This window comes from Pungitius pungitius, chromosome 1 (assembly GCF_949316345.1).
Source record: "Pungitius pungitius chromosome 1, fPunPun2.1, whole genome shotgun sequence".
Taxonomy (NCBI): Eukaryota; Metazoa; Chordata; class Actinopteri; order Perciformes; family Gasterosteidae; genus Pungitius; species Pungitius pungitius.
The window spans coordinates 19,040,441-19,056,895 of record NC_084900.1 but is presented as its reverse complement, the minus strand read 5'-3'; the positions used below and the strand labels follow the sequence as shown (position 1 = coordinate 19,056,895).

The window sequence follows — 16,455 nt, the reverse complement described above, 5'->3', positions numbered from 1 at the left end:
GGAGGCAGGTTGTTAGTAGACCAACACCACATCCATGGAAAACAACTTTTCAGAATTCAAAATTTCCAACTTTTCTTCTTTCCTCTGTGGAATTACTGGACATTCTAGTCAAAGGTGTGCTCACCTTTACTCACACGGTGAGACGCCGGAGGAGAGGAAAACAGGCCGGCTTATTGGTGCGACTCCGCAAGCATGGTTCTCGCACACCGCTGCCAGGCATCTTTCTCTCCAGCGTGCGCTCACTTTGCAACTTCAGCTGCTGGTGAGGAGAGACAGAGACTTTTCTACATCCTCCGTTTTGTGCTTCATGGAGACCTGGCTCTCTGGATCGATACCGGACTCGGGCTCCAGCTGGCGGGCTTCCAGCTGCTCAGAACGGACCACGACACGGAGCTCTCCGGCAAGACGAAGAGTGGAGGAATCTGCTTCTACTTCAACAACAGTTGGTGCAACAACGTAACACTGATCCTAAAACACTGTTCTCCTGCTCTGGAATCTTTTATCATCAACTGCAAACCCTTTTACTCCCCCGTGCGTTTGCTTCATTCATCCTGGTCGATGTTTACATGTCGGCGCCAGGCAACGTGCATGAGGCACAGCGGAGACTCGCCGACCACATATGGCGTGTGGAGCGGACCAACCCGGACTCCTTGGTTATTGTCCACTGGGACTAACAAAGGAAACCTCAGCCACGAACTTTGTTCAAACTGTTTATTAAATGCCCAACCAGAGAGGAGAACGCGGCGTCTCGCCCCGCATCCTGAAGCATTGTGCTGACCGGCTGTCTCCGGTGTTCACTGCCATCTTCAACACCTCCTTGGAGACATGCCACGTTCCAGCCTGCTTTAAAGCCTCCACCATCATCCCTGTTCACAAGAAGCCCAGGTCTTTTGAACTGCTAGTCCTGTCTCATCTGAAGACCCTCACCGATCCCCTCCTGGACCCCCCGCAGTTTGCCTACAAAGCCAACAGATCTGTAGACGATGCTGTCAACATGGCCCTTCACTTCGTCCTCCAGCATCTGGACTCTCCAGGAACCTACGCCAGGATCCTGTTTGTGGACTTCAGCTCAGCCTTCAACACCATCATCATCATCACCGTCTCTGCTGCAGGACAAACTCTCCCAACTGCACGTGCCCGACTCCACCTGCAAGTGGATCACTGACTTCCTGTCCCACAGCTTGTGAAGCTGGGGAAACATGTCTCAGCCTCTCGGATCATCAAGCAACGGTTCCCCCCAAGGCTGCGTTCTTTCCCCTCTTCTCCCTGCTGCACCGCCAGCTCCACCTCTGCTGCAGACAACGACCAATGGGTTGTGCAATATTGTGATGGATGGGAATCAAATGACACAAACAGCTGCCACAGTTTGAAAGCTGTGTGTCTGAAGGGAACGGCAGGGAGGAGGAGCTCCTTCAGTCTCTCCTAGCAGAATTTTAGAAAGCAAACCTGAAGCATGAGGGGGTCGTCAAGGGTCATCTTCCGCATCTGTCAGGTAGAAGACAGTAAGGAGAAATGCTAGAGTTACTTGTTTTTTAATCTCAGCTTTAAGCCTCTGATGAAGGGGAAAAACCCCAAAGAAAGATGAGCTCCTCCAAGTCTTTGTTCCTCTTCTTACATTCTACACACATAATGGATCTGATGACTTATTTGTCTCATGGAGCATTTTGGAAATATTTGATGACATGTTAGTGTTTTCCTTCCAAGCCTCCTGCTCCTGCTATTGCTGATGCCGAAGCATTTTGCTCTTAGGTCGTACCTACGTCTTGTGGATTAAAAAAGGGTTTTCAGATAACTCTAATCAAAAACTCAGCTACAAATTTTAATAATGAGAAAAAGCAATTATTTTTTGGATAAACATGAAAAAATCTTTTGGAGTAGAGCAGACATTGAACTGTTTTACTAGGGTACCAAGTAAAAAGAGAATGAAAGTAAAGGTACTACACCTGTAAGTGGTTGGGTTCATAAGTCCCTTCTCCAGCTCAGTGGTCGCTGAAAAGGGAGACAAGGATGCAGAGAAACAGGGATGGGATTAGTCCCAAGTCAGATTGGTGAAAGGTATCTTGTGACAATTTGTGTCAGAAGCAGATAAAAGCAATTCAAAGATAAATATTTAAGACCCAATGATTCAAAACAATATTTCTAATGTCTGTTAACATTAGCCACTATAGCATAAAAAACCTGCCACTAATCATTGGATATAGTTGTATTGTATTCAATTCAATTCAATTTATTTTTATTTTGTATAGCCCAAAATCGCAAATTACAAATTTACTTCAGAGGGTTTTACAGTCTGTACACATGCAACATCCTCTGTCCCGAAACCCTCACATCGGCACAGGAAAAACTCCCCAAAATATGAAAAAACCCTTCAATGGGGAAAAAAAGGGAAGAAACCTTAGGGAGAACGTCAGAGGAGGGATCCCTCTCCCGGGATGGACAGACTGCAATGGAGTTCATGTGTACAGAATCAACAATGTAAAAGATGTACAATACATTCAAATTCTCTAACACAAATGATACAAGTAATTGAAAGTAGCAGAACAGGTGTACGGCAGGACCACTGCAGGGACAACCACCATCAGGTCGAACCACCATCCACAGAGGCTTCTGTGGGGAGGGAGAGCAGAAAGATGTTGGTTTATGATGACATGTATGGTTTATGATGTATTGCTTCTTAGAAAGTGGTAATTTCTGATGGCCCGTGCATACAGTCATGGACGCGTATCAGCAGAAATATACTTATAGACTGTACCTTCTTACAATAGATGGTACAGTAAATCTCTGTAAAGCTAGTGGCTCTTCTCTGGGAATGGCCTCCATGTTCCTGATAATAGTGTCAGGGTTTTTGGACTACAGTACCCTGAAGGGCCATGTGGGGTCCTCAGCCTTCCAGCCTTGATTGTTTTCATTGTGTTCACCTGTGCCTTATTTTCTAGCCTTTAAAAGTTTTCTTTGTGTTTGCAGAGTCTTGGAAGTGTCCGTGTTAAATTGCCAGACCTGGTTTTTGGTTATCGGAAGTATTTTTGCGTGGCTCTCAAAACTTGTGGAACCCTCTGCCGTATTTAAGTAAACCTTTTTTTCCCTCAACAACTTGTCTCTCTGTCTCTGCATCTGTGTCACTACTTCTCATAACAGAATGTTAGGCCGTTCGCCTGCTACACAGAAACCCAGGGTTGGATCCCGACGAGCGTGATAAATAGTAAATAAAAGCAGAGGAATGCGGCGGGAGGCTCTGTTGTATGTGTCAGGGAAATAGACTCACTGTGAACACACAGGGCAGTGAAGCAATCAGCGACAGGCAGGGAGGGGAATCAGGGTCTGAGCATGCACTTTACATCAGTGCCACAAGTGTCATCTCATTGTGACCATTAATGCTCCTGTGTGCTGCATCAAATGTGACAACGCTATGGCGAGGTGCATCGTTTACGCAATTTTCATAAAAATTCGTAGGCATCCCCTTGGCGATCTTACCTGTGTTAACCCCTAACATAAAAGTAGCGTATGCCAAAATACAAATCTGACTCGTGATACAGAACCCACTCCTGCCATTTCCGGTTATAAATCTTGGATTTTGCAGTCTCAATTCATTCTTAATAATAAATCCAAACACATTTTAACAGATTAATCCTTTTGGAGAGCACAATTTGTTCCTCATTTGTCTCACACATCTCTTTCCCTCTCACGGAACTCAAGCTGCGTAAAAACGCTGTGGGAACGCCTCTGCGTGACCGCGTCATGAAGCACGCGTGAAATCTAACCAATGGCGAGCTGGTACGTCATAGGGGGGCAACGCCGGGACGAGGATGCTATAAAGGGACCCGAAAGGCAGGACCATTCATCTCTGTGCCTTCATCTAGTGTGTGTGAAGTTTCCTAGTAGTAATGGCTGAGCGGTTTGTCTAGTGTGTCCCCCCGTGCACCCGTTTCATTACGGGCAGAGAATCGCACGCTTTGTGTGTTGTCTGCCTGGGCGTGGAGCACGTTCAGCTAGCCCTCGAGGGGACTAGCTGTGCAGACTTTGAGCGCCTGTCATGGAACTCCCGTCTCTCTCGTCGAGCCCTCTTCCCTGACGACGGCTCGATGAGGCGCGCTGCCCGCGGCTCCGGTCCAGCTCGTGCTGAGGCAGAGCGCCGGATGTCTTCATGGGGAACACAAATGAATCTCTGGGAGGATTCCGGGAGGCCTTTTCCCGGCCCTTCACCGCGAGACCCAGGCGCTCGTTTCCGGCGTCGGTGGCACGCTCGGCGGCTTCCTCCACCCCGGACGAGACGCCGCTTTCAGGTACCTCCAACCCGCGTACGGCTTTGTACACGTCTCTAGCTGAGGCTAGGCTCCTTGATGCCCCTCTTTCCCCGGCAACCCTCTTCGGAGGTGCCATTGGGGCCGTCACGGATAAACCCCACGCGGAGAAATGGCAGGCAGAGGCGCTCGATTCCTTTCTTCCCCGACGACGCCACATCCGCGGGGCTGCTCGAGGGCGGCCCCGGCCGTCAATGAGGTCGCACCACCTGGCGCAGCAGGAGAGCGTCGCGCTGCGTGCACCCCCTCGTCGAGGCTGGGCCGTAGCGCAGCACGCTCAGGCGGGGCCCTCTCGCGGCCGGGCTGGCCGGAGGACGACCGCCGCGAAGAAGGCTTCGTCCAAAAGGCCCTGACGCCTTAAGGGTCAGGGCCCAAAGAGTGATCCCCACCGGAGGGGTTAGGGTTTCACCGCACTTTTCGGTGCTCCCTTCTCCCCCGGGAGAAGGAAGCACGACCGGGTCCAGCGAGCGTGAGCCTGAGGGCCGTTCGCCCCCTCTGAGGAGGGTTCCGGCTCTACTACACCAGCGCTTCCCTGCCAGTACGCTGTTACAGGGCGCTGTGTCTGTAGACCCGAGACTTCCAGAGACCGGCCGAGGGGCCGGAGCACCTCAGAGACTTTTTGGGTGAGTGGCGTGCCCTCCCCAATGTATCTCAATGGGTCCTGCGCACAATCGACGTTGGCCACGCCATCCAATTTAGGTGGCGGCCGCCTCGATTTCTGGGGGTGCTACCCACTGTGGTAGACCCCAGCAGGCTCTGGTGTTGGAGCGAGAAGTACAGACCCTGCTGCGGAAGGGAGCCGTAGAACGAGTTCTCCCCCCAGAACAGAGTCGGGCTATTACAGCCGCTACTTCATCGTTCCAAAGAAGGATAGGGGTTTGCGTCCGATACTACATCACCGTCGTTTGAACCGCGCTGTTGCGAAGTTGAGCTTCAAGCAAGATGCTCAAACAGATTGCGGCACAGATCAGGTCCGAGGACTGGTTTGTCACGGATGGATTTTCATATCGCCATCCTCCCACTACACAGGAAGTTCCTGAGGTCCGCTTTTGGGGATAAAGCTTACCAATACAAGGTTCTTCCGTTCGGCCTAGCCCTCTCACCCCGTACGTTCACCAAATGCGTGGATGCTGCTCTGGCGCCATTGCATCTCCAGGGCATCCGCATTTTGAACTACTTAGACGACTGGTTGATTTTAGCGCCATCTGAGCTGCTGGCTCCCGCTCGAGTAGTTTCGATCCTCTCTGCAGTCAAGCAGGCCAGGCTAGGCCAGCCACCCACTGTGAAACAGTTTCAGAGACTGCTAGATCTCCTGGCAGCGGCATCCAATGTGATCCCTTGCGGCCTGTTACACATGAGACCGTTGCAGTGGTGGCTCAGGGCCAAGGGATTCTCCACGAGGGGAAAACAGCGCCGTCTGATCGAGGTCACTCGGTGCTGCCTGAGGGCCCTGGACATATGGAGGGACCCTTGGTTTTTATCCCAAGGGCCTGTTTTAGAAGCGATCTATCGTCGGGTTACGCTCACGACAGACGCTTCCCTCACGGGCTGGGGTGCGATCATGAGTGGTTACTCAGCCTTGGAGCTGTGGCAGCATCATATCCAGTCCTGGCACATAAACCAGCTTGAGATGTTGGCGGTGTTTCAGGCACTGAAACACTTCCGTCCAGCCCTGACGGACCAGCATTTGCTTGTCCGGTCAGACAACACATCGGTGGTCTCATACATCAACCATCAGGGGGGCCTGCGCTCACGGCCGCTGTACAAGCTAGCCCGATCCTCCTGTGGTCCTTCGGGAAACTCCGCTCGTTAAGAGCGGTTTATATACCGGGGTACTTAAACCAGGGGGCAGACACCCTGTCGAGGCAGGGGCCCGAGGCCTGGGGACCGGAGACTCCATCGAGAGGTGGTGGAGCTCCTTTGGAGACACTTCGGCCGTGCCGAGGTGGACCTATTTGCCTCCAGAGAGATGTCTCATTGTCCTCTGTGGTTCTTCCTCACGCAGCCCGCCCCACTCGGGTTGGATGCTATGGTACAGGCGTGGCCAAGAGTACGCCTGTACGCTTTTTCCCCGGTTGCTCTGCTCCCAGGGTTTCTGGAGAGGGTCCGTCAGGACGGCGTCAGCCTACAGCTAGTATCCCCGTTCTGGCCGGCCCGAGTATGGTTCGCGGACCTGATGTCGCTCCTCGCAGGTCCCCCGTTGGAGATTCCCATCAGGGGCCTGCTGTCTCAGGCGTCGGGGTCCATCATTCACCCCTGAGAGGGAACGTCTCCGGTTACGTATGTAACCGTAGTTCCGTGAAGGGAACGAGACGCTGCGTAAAACTTTGCCATACTCCCGGCTTGCCCGTGGCACTCGATTCGGCCTTTCAGTGATGAATGGTCCTGACTTTCGGGTCCCTTTATAGCGTCCTGGTCCCGGCGTCGCCCGCCTATGACGTACCAGCTTGCCATTGGTTAGATTTCAGAGGCGTTCCCACAGCGTTTTTACGCAGCGTCTCGTTCCCTTCAGGGAACTACGGTTACATACGTAACCGGAGACGTTCTCTCACTTTCTCCGTCCCACTTTTCTCAACTTTCGCTATCGTTCAATCTTTTTCTTCCTACAGTTTTTTTATTTGTAATATGTTTGGTTTAAGTAGGAGGCATGTTCAGGGTTTATTCATGTTGGTTGGAAATTAATCAGAATTTTCAGTGGATTAATCAGGATTAATCAGTATTTGCAATTACACCTGAATCCTAACGATTTTTTCTTTCTGAAATGCATACCAAAGATAAATAACAGGACACAGATACATAATTATCATTATTATTGTCATCATTAGTATTTTTTAAATAAATACATGTTATGGATATTTGACTTTAATCCATTCCAGAAAATATTTAAAGCAATGTTATTTGATAAGTTACAGAATGATTTATCGAGCCTCTGCAGTTTATCCCACTCTCCTGCGGTCGGCAAAATGAGTTTGTGCTCCTGATGGTCCAGGGCTGCGATGACCAGACATGTCAACCCTCCATTTCCGGGCGACTCCCTAATTTCAAAGCCCCTCCCGGAATTCTCCCGGACCGCCCTTACCCCAAACTTCTCCCGATTTACACCCGAACAACAATATTGCTCCACCATCCGTCACTGGGCGCGCCGTTTCAGACCGAACAATAATAAAGGTTACACCTTGAAGTCGAGCGCGGCAATTAGAACGGAAAAAAATGAGACTGGCGCTGCAAAGAAAACCGCTAGCACCCCCTCCCCCGGTCCTTTTGAATTGGCAAGTATGGCGATGACGGCCTCTTTATTTATGCTCACGCGCTTGTCCATTTCCAGCTATTGTGTTGGTCAAATGATCTGAGGTTGATTTTGTTAATGGCCTGCGAACATTCAGCGTGGACTGACACAAACGACTTGCTGAACCTGACGGCCTGACATATGCCTACAGGTGGCAGTAATGTGTTGTATAGGATGAAGTGCATTCCCTAGAGGAAGAGGTACTTTCCTGACCTGAATAATTTGTCACACTGCGCATGCGTGAAATGTGTTAAAAAATTTAACGTAATTAACAACAAACAACTAATTAACGTCGTTAACGCGCTATTTTTTACAGCCCTAAAATAAACATATTGAAAATCGCCACCCTGGTATCAAGTGCCTTTTGTCCGGAGCCGTACCTACCCACACCGTACAATTCCTTATTTAAAAAAAAACATTCAAGCAGCATGTGTTTGAGAATGTACTGTAGGGGTGAACGCTGCAGCTACTGCTAGTGTGGAGTGAATGGACAGCAACATTAAAGCAACAAAGGGGAAATGCTGTCCCCTCAATGCTAATGTAAACCCTGGTTGGATAAGGATTCAAAATTCGATATAAAGATCTAATGCATAGTTTCAGTGTTAAAACTGATAAAATAATTACTGTCTGTGGTTCTATATGGGCTGTGGCAATAATTTTGAAAAATAATAGCTTGCAGCAACATATGGAAAAAAAGAACTGAACTAGTTGGAACTGTGAACTTAGTTCAAATATTTTGAAGTTTGAACTATGAACTGAACTTTGAACTAGTTCATGTAGAAAGTGAACTTTCCCAACACTGCTCACCGGGTACCACTCATCTCCACTACAAATAGGAAAAAGAAGCTACAATTTGCAAGAGCTCACCAAAATTGAAGACTGGTAAAATGTTGCCTGCTCTAATGAGTCTCTATTTCTGTTGAGACATTCAGATGGTAGAGTCAGAATTTGGCATAAACAGATTGAGAACATGGATACATCATGCCTTGTTACCACTGTGCAGGCTGGTAGTGGTGGTGTAATGGTGTGGGGGATGTTTTCTTGGCACACTTTAGGCCCCTTAGTGCCAATTGGGCATTGTTTAAATGCCACGGCCTACCTGAGCATTGTTTCTGACCATGTCCATCACTTTATGGCCACCATATACCCGTCCTCTGATGGCTACTTCCAGCAGGATAATGCACCTTGTCAAAAAGTTCGAATCATTTCAAATTGGTTTCTTGATGTCACAATGGGTGGAGGTGCAGGCGGAAGGCAGGACTCAGATGCAGGATTCTTCCAAAGGTGCTCTTTATTCGGAACAGAAGTCAAAGGACGTGCACCACCGACGAGTAACATAGACAATGACGCGACAAGGGACAACAGGCACACGGGGCTTAAATACACAAGGGAGGTGCAGGTGATTGGACACAGGTGGAAGCAATCAGGCAATCACAGGACAGGACAGGAAGTGAAGCTCACCCAGAGACACGAGACACAAGAAAACTACAAAATAAGACAAGCAGACCCAAACCGTGACAGAATCCCCCCCTCAAGGACCGAATTCCAGACGGTCCTCAAGGGGAACAGAACCAGAGAAAAACAGACAAGGGGAGGGAGGGTGGGGACCCGACGATCCTGGACCGCGCAGGGAACTCAGCGTGATGGCGGCCACTCGTCGGGTCTTTCGGGGGGCCGACCGCAACGGCGATCGGGCCTCAGGGTCTCGGGGGGTCTGCCGGTGCGGCGGCCGGGCCTCAGGGTCTCGGGGGGTCTGCCGGGGCGGCGGCCGGGCCTCAGGGTCTCGGGGGGTCTGCCGGTGCGCCGGCCGGTTCTCAGGGTCTCGGGGGGTCTGCCGGGGCGGCGGCCGGGCCTCAGGGTCTCGGGGAGCGCCGGGTGGTGCGGCTCCGGCGTCGTCGTGGCGGGGGGCGCCGGGAGGTGCGGCTCCGGCGTCGTGGGCGAAATGGGGTCACACACAGTATTATTATAGTGTTCCTAATTATCCTTTAGGTTAGTGTAGATTGGCATAAGAATTTCGGGGGTTCCCTGATGTTCAACATTTCTGTTTTTTCTTTGTTCTGTTAAATTTGATTCACTAAATATTTACCAGATCTATTGCTATGGTGAAAATGTTCTGAGTCGGGTGTTATAGCAATTTAGTTTTATTATGTATAATTTCATTTATTTAGCATCAATACTTTCTTTATTGGTTTGGGGCTTCCAATATTGGGTCACATTGGGTTGCATTAATGATTTTATGTCGATTTATTTGTTGTTCACTTGGGCACCCTTTTGCCCAGAGCGCCCCCCTTGTTTCAGCATGTTTATCTTCCAACTTTAGTACTACTCCGAAGATGAAGAGCTTTGACGGATGATTTGTATCTGTGTCAACTCAGTCTCCTGTTCGCAAAGATTAAATATCATGTTTTCATGATTTTACACTAGATTCAAGTAAGAATTTACAGGATTGTAACTAAACTTTGTGAGGTTGCATGATTCCTTTCTGCTATTATTTGTTGAGTCCACAGTCCGTTCCTTTGAGCCGCCTGCCTTGTTGTCTGTTCTATCAGCTTTGGCCGTAGTCGGTTATAGTTGTTCTTTGGTCCCAAATACTGTACGGGACGGAATGGGATTGTTCCATGCGGGTAGTTTGAGATGTATGGACCGGATTTGTTTGATTTTTGGGGCTAATGCCGGAAAAGCTGAAACTACTTCTAAACATTGCTGAAAGAATATAATCGGAATATAATCGGAAAAGCTGAGAATTAAAGGTTTAGTACTATAGTTGTAATTGTGGAACTAGCAGTAGAAGAAGTACTAGTACTATTATTTGAACGCAATTGTGGTGTACCTATGGTTGACACTTTTTTTTTGAAATAATGGAATTGGGTGAGGGGGGGTGGGGAGAGAGAATATTTTTCATTCAAACTAAATGAACATGGTAAATGGACTTGTACAGCGCTTTTCTAGTCTTCTGACCACTCAAAGCGCTTTAATACTACATGACATCTCTCACCCATTAATACACTAATGACAGGACCTACCACACACAGTGGCACCTGCCCATGTGCACAGAACAAACAAGACAGGAGAAGATCCTGGAAACAAGTCAAGATAAAATATAAACATTTTGCATGGTTGGTGAGTGCCTCAAAAGTTTGCAAATGGTGTAGAAATTTACTGAGAGCTTCGTGCTGGTCCCATCAAAAAACCCCTGGATACTTCCAGTTAAGTTAACCGTCATGTGTTGATGATGTCATAGAGGTGCGTGGTTTTGTGAAATAAAGATGGATGCATACAGCGCCAACGACTAATATTAGTACTACGTGTTTTACTTGGACAATTAAATGTAAGTGGACACACGCAAATACTACAGCCCCATCACGATTACAATTGTTCACTCCTCAGTGCGCGGTTTCTTCCACCAGCGGACCCCCTCCCCACCGGGCCGGGTCGCCCGCAACTTTCGACGTGTTTATTATCCGACAGACCTTCTTGCGGTCCGCGAAAACGGTTATTAATAGTATATTTAGTTGACGCTTTATTGCGTAAAATAAAGACCAAACTAAAAGAATCAAACGATCTTCTGTCATTCGCGTAAGAAAATAAACTCACGTGCACAAACAAGCACGGCATTGTTTTTCTTTAGAAATGAAGCCTGAAAAGTTAATAAATTGTGGCCGTGAAAGCAAAAGTTCCTTTTTTTTTACTGAACCGTGACACTGCTCCACTCTGCCTCGCTCTAAGAACCCAATACACACTCATGTAAAACTCAGAAACAGACCCAAAAACTAATGAAACATAATTCGTGATTATTAAAAAAGTATAATAGATATCAACAAGCTGTTTCTTTCATGAAATTGTTAAGACTTGTGTCAACATTTTAAAGTTTAAATGGTGTCTCTAGCTGAAAGATTGAAAAAGCTGAAAAAGTTGAGAGAGGATTTGAAAATGTAATCCATTGGAAACCATGTTACAAAGGTTGATGATTTTAATTTATATTAATTTAATTATAAGAGCTAGAAAGCTGAAGAGTCATAGCCCCCCTCCCCTGAAGGAGCTGAACAATATTTGAATGGTCTTAATAGCTGTGTGAAGGAGTTGAAAGGTGCGGCGGAAGAAATAGAATAAAGAATAGAAGAACAATACTTGGAATGCATCAATGCATTCCAACAATAATACTTTTTTTTATAGCGCTTTACAATGACAGACAAGAACAAAACCAGACAAAAAGAAATAGAAATGATCAGACAAAAGAAACAGAATAAAATAAAGAGAAAGAAATAAAGGGTGTTCCAGAGGGGGGGGTGCAGCAGCTGAGAAGGCCCTGTCCCTCCAGGTCCGACACTTGGTCCTGATGGTCTTCAGGATGTTGACATTGGCGGACCTGAGGCAACAGGTTGGGGCGCGGAGGGGGAGGAGGTCTGAGAGGTAAGGAGGGGCCAGCTTGTTCAGGGCTTTGTAGGTGGAGAGTAATATTTTGAAGTCTATCCTGTAGTTGACCGGGAGCCAGTGGAGGTTTCATAGGACTGGGGTCAAGCGTAGGTTGGGCAGGATGGATGAAGGAGACAAATGGATGCATTAGTACCTGTGCCAGAGTGTGAATCTTTCTTTGAGAAATTGGTGTCTTTTCAATGTTGGTTCCTTGCAACTTGTACATGATGCAAATTCGATTCAATATATTCTTGTAGATGGTCAAGTTTGAGAAATATTGCAGTCATATTTAGGTCAACTAGATATTGGGTAAGAAAAGGATCAGATGAGAAAAGTTTGTTTCCATAGTCTAGCGCAGGGGTCACCAACCTTTTTGAACCTGAGGGCTACTTCATGGCTACTGAGTCATACGAAGGGCAACCATTTTGATACACTCTTCTGAAATAACAAATTTGCTCTGTTTGCCTTTAGTTATTTGTCATTAATGATTAATGATACTCATGTGAAGATTTTTACAAAATAATCTTTTACATTTCATGAATACTCTTTTGAACACCATTTTCCAAATTTAAATTCACAACATTTCATGTGAAAAATCTTTTTATTTCACTAGCCAGTGACAAACACTTTTAACAAAGCATTAACTATGTATTGCACCTTGTTTGAAAAGGTTATCAATTATGTAATGTTTAAGAAAAATCAACTTAAATATTTTCAAATACATCTAATCACATTTTGAACTAATGGCCAAGTCTGCTGAACTTTTGAAAAATGATATCTGTTACATTTCACCAACACTATTAAATTCAACACAATGTATCCTATTTTTGATTCAGCTTTGCAACGGACACCATCTGGTATCTGTTTCTTTGTTAGGGGGAAGACTGCCATTGCATGCTGTTCACCAGTGTATTGTAATCTGGTGTGTAACTTGACACTGCAACTCTGAGTGAGTCTTGCAGGTGTGCATCAGTGAGGCGGGTTCTGTGTTTGTTCTTGATGACATTCATGTCAGAAAATGCTGATTCACAGAGATAGGTTGAACCAAACAGGCTGACAACCTTCATAGCTGCTGTGCTTACACAACTATACTTGTCTGTGTCAACAAGGCTCCAAAGGTTTGTTGCAGACAGTACTTTTCTGCAACTTTGTCCATTGCCTCAGATGCAGAAGCATTGTCTTTCAGCACCGATTGCACAGAGGGAAAGTGCAGCATTTTTTTTCTCTGTAAAAAGAGAAAATGTTCATCTTGGCTTTAAATGCATTTAAAGCAGCGAGATGTCTTCCCCTTTGGACTGCATGAACTCCTTGATTTCACCCAAATGTGACAGAAAACGAAGCAAAACTCGTCCTCTGCTCAGCCATCGGATTTCTGTGTGTAGAAACAGGTCCCCGTATTCTGCTGACATCTCCTCCAATAGCACCTTGAATATCCTGTGCTGTTTTGCTTTGGAGCGGATGCTGTTGATGATTTTCGCAACGGGAGTCATCACGTGCTCAAAGCCGATCACTTTTGCACATAACGCTGCTGGTGAATGATGCAGTGGTAATGCAGAAGTTTTGGGAAGTCTGGGTCACCTTTATAGTGCGCGATTAAACCTGTATGTCGGCCGATCATAGCAGGAGCTCCGTCTGTAGTCACCGCTACCAGCTTTTCCAGTGGTACCTTTTTCTGTATGAAAAACTCCTTCACCGCGTTGTAAACGTCAACTCCCCTTGTAGTTGTCTTTAAGGGCCGGAGTGCCAGGAGTTCTTCTCTTGTGGAGAAATCTTCAAACACCATCCGGATAAAGACTAACAGCTGCGCTGGTACTACTGTTGTCCACGGACTCGTCGCACTGGACGCTAAACCACCTGCACCGCGCCAGATCCCGGTCCAGCTGCTCGGCCAGGTTAACGGACATAGCTGACACCCGTCTAGTCATCGTCGATGCCCCCAGTTGGACATCGGAGAGAGTGGAGATTAAATCGGTTCCATTTTTCTCGTCTTTAAGTACAGTGTTGGCAATAATCATCATTGCTTCTTTGAAAACTTCTCCGTCTGAAAAGGCCTTCTTTTTCTTTATCAGGAAATGTGCAGCTCAAAAGCTCAAAACGAGGCTTCGGTTGCTTTTTGAGAGTTCTTTGCCGGCTTTGTGAAAAAAGACTGCTGCATTCCCAAAGCTGCCTTTAGCTCACAGGCTTTTTCTGCCCGCAGCGCGCTTCCTGCGGGGTAGTTAGCTTGGTAGCTTTTGTGTGTAGCGAAGTGTCTCTCCACATTGTGCCGCTTTGCCGTCGCCACAGTCGCCAAAGACAAACACAGTTTTCTTTCATACTTGTAAAAAATAATTCTTCCTCCCATTTACTGTGAAAATTATAAGTTCGTTTTTTCTGCCATGTTTTTGGGGGTAAGAATGTGCGTTCAGCTCCGCATCATTGCTGTTCCCGCACTCACCTTTGAACTAGAATAGGTCAGAGTTCGACAAAAAATTATCAAAACTTTCATGTATTAGATAAATATTTTTAAGTATTTTAAATATCTTGTCATTTTCATATACATATAAATGCAAGTGTGATTAAAAAAAATATTTATTTTAAAATTAAAAAAAAATTTAGACCGCTTCCTAGTGGTGAGTTGTGCTATTTTTGAACAGGCCTGCGGGCGACATGGTGCCCGCGGGCACTGGGTTGGTGACACCTGGTCTAGCGGTTGGGAGCAGCCAAATTGCCACTGGCTTTAGATTTGGCAATCTTTCTTTGCTTAAAACATTTTTTATCAAAAGAACTATTATTGCATTCCGAGACAAAGCACAACACTTCTTTTGTGAGAAGTGTTGTGATTTTGTCCGTGTATTTTAATAGGCTGATATATAATTTAAACATTGTCCTGTGATGTGTTTAAGAATGTGAAATGAAATAGAAAACAAGAAGAAGACTAAAATTAAAGATAACTTTTTGATTCCAAGCAAAATGCCTGTCAAACAAAGTTCGCCGAAAAACACTGAAGTAAAAAAACTGCCAGAGCATTTGGCCGATTCAGTTGAAAACGTACAGTAATGAGCTCATGAGTCTTGATGAAAAACAAAAATTCCTCTGCCAAGACTACTATAATTTTTCTCTCACTTCCTCGCTCCCTAATTGGCAACTGGGATATGTGACCTACGACAAGTGCGATGATCCAGACTTCACTGCAAATTGACGAGGCAGAATTCGGAGACGGGAGCCGGTCCACACGCCCCGCCCGGGCTTTAAATGCAGGGCCGTAGCAGGGTGGTGGTCCCCTGGAGCTTTCATTAGGGAGCAGACGGCTTCCTGCACTGACATCACACCTCACCCCCACCCTCCCTCCACTTACTGAGCCAGAGCCTCACTCAGATCCACATTGAATTCAAGAGTTTGGCTCTCAAGTTCCTTATCTAGCTGCTTCCCTCTGCATCTGTGCACCATCACTGCAGTCCAATGCTTTGCAGCTGGACGCCATCAAACTACATCACAGTCATAGAGAACTAACTAAGCCAAACCTTTTTTCATCAGGAAACTTGGGTCAAGGACCAACATGTTGGTGGTGCTTGATAAAAAATATCCACATACTCAAAATTACTGTGAGAAACAGTCTCAATGTAATACTCTATAAAATGTGTTCATTTTTAATCACATAACATCACGGGTTGCTGTGACGAGGCTGAGCTTAAAAAGCAGTTCTGAACTTTGTAGATAAAAAAAATGTTACAGTAATGTGTATGGAAATCATGTTGGCTTTGACCACTGTCAGGCATAAATATAGGGGACAGCACTATCTGCTTAACATGAAGATTCAGAAGATATAAAAGTGATCGAGCATAAACCATCACAGCAGTCTTCTAAATTCAGGGTCTCCTGCCATGACTTATGTTTGACAAGGATGTGCTAGTTACATTACTGGAAAAAATGTTGTTGAGCAGGAAAAGGCTTTACAAAGCATGACAAAAATCACGGATTATGTATATTAGTACATGAATAACTAGTGCTGATACCCCTATGCCATGCTAGCTACAGAAGTACACTGTCTATTGGTTGTTACAGTAAACAAACAGCAGAGCAACAGTGTCGAGTAATAATATCAAAGTCCTCTCTCTTTTCTTTCCAGGTGATGTGTTCTTTAGCTTCTATTTTTATAAATAATGTTTTCTGGTATTGGTTCTGGCCCGGTTTTGTCTGTATGGTCTCGTCCATATGGGAGAGTCCAGCGTCTAAAAGGTTTTTTCCCTGCTGAATTACTTTGACATGCCAGATATGACCTTCAAACACATGTTGTAAAGGTATCAAAGAGTTGATAATATCGTGGTGGCTCTGACATCTTAGTAGCAACAGGAAGCAAGACTTAGCCAAAGGTCAATTGAATGGGCAAGAGATAGATCAGCCTTCATTTACTGCAGAATGGGGCCAGTTTCTTTGTTGCTAGGCAACACACGCTACACCAGCCTAGAAGCTACTTCTTAG

At 46.4% G+C, this 16,455-nt stretch overlaps 1 protein-coding gene and 1 long non-coding RNA gene across 2 annotated transcripts in view; one reads left to right on the top strand and one right to left on the bottom strand.

Annotated features, from left to right (window-relative positions):
- The window catches only part of LOC119222639 (uncharacterized), a 45,196-nt gene extending 42,113 nt beyond the window's left edge, over positions 1–3,083 (bottom strand). Inside the window, exons 1-3 of the long non-coding RNA XR_005120815.2 lie at positions 2,395–3,083; positions 1,944–1,989; positions 1,447–1,485 (exon numbers count right to left, since the gene is read on the bottom strand). This is a non-coding gene — a long non-coding RNA (uncharacterized LOC119222639). The remainder of the gene's footprint in view (positions 1–1,446; positions 1,486–1,943; positions 1,990–2,394) is intronic.
- LOC119222608 (1-phosphatidylinositol 4,5-bisphosphate phosphodiesterase eta-2) overlaps positions 1–16,455 on the top strand; it is a 159,157-nt gene that overhangs the window by 47,448 nt on the left and 95,254 nt on the right.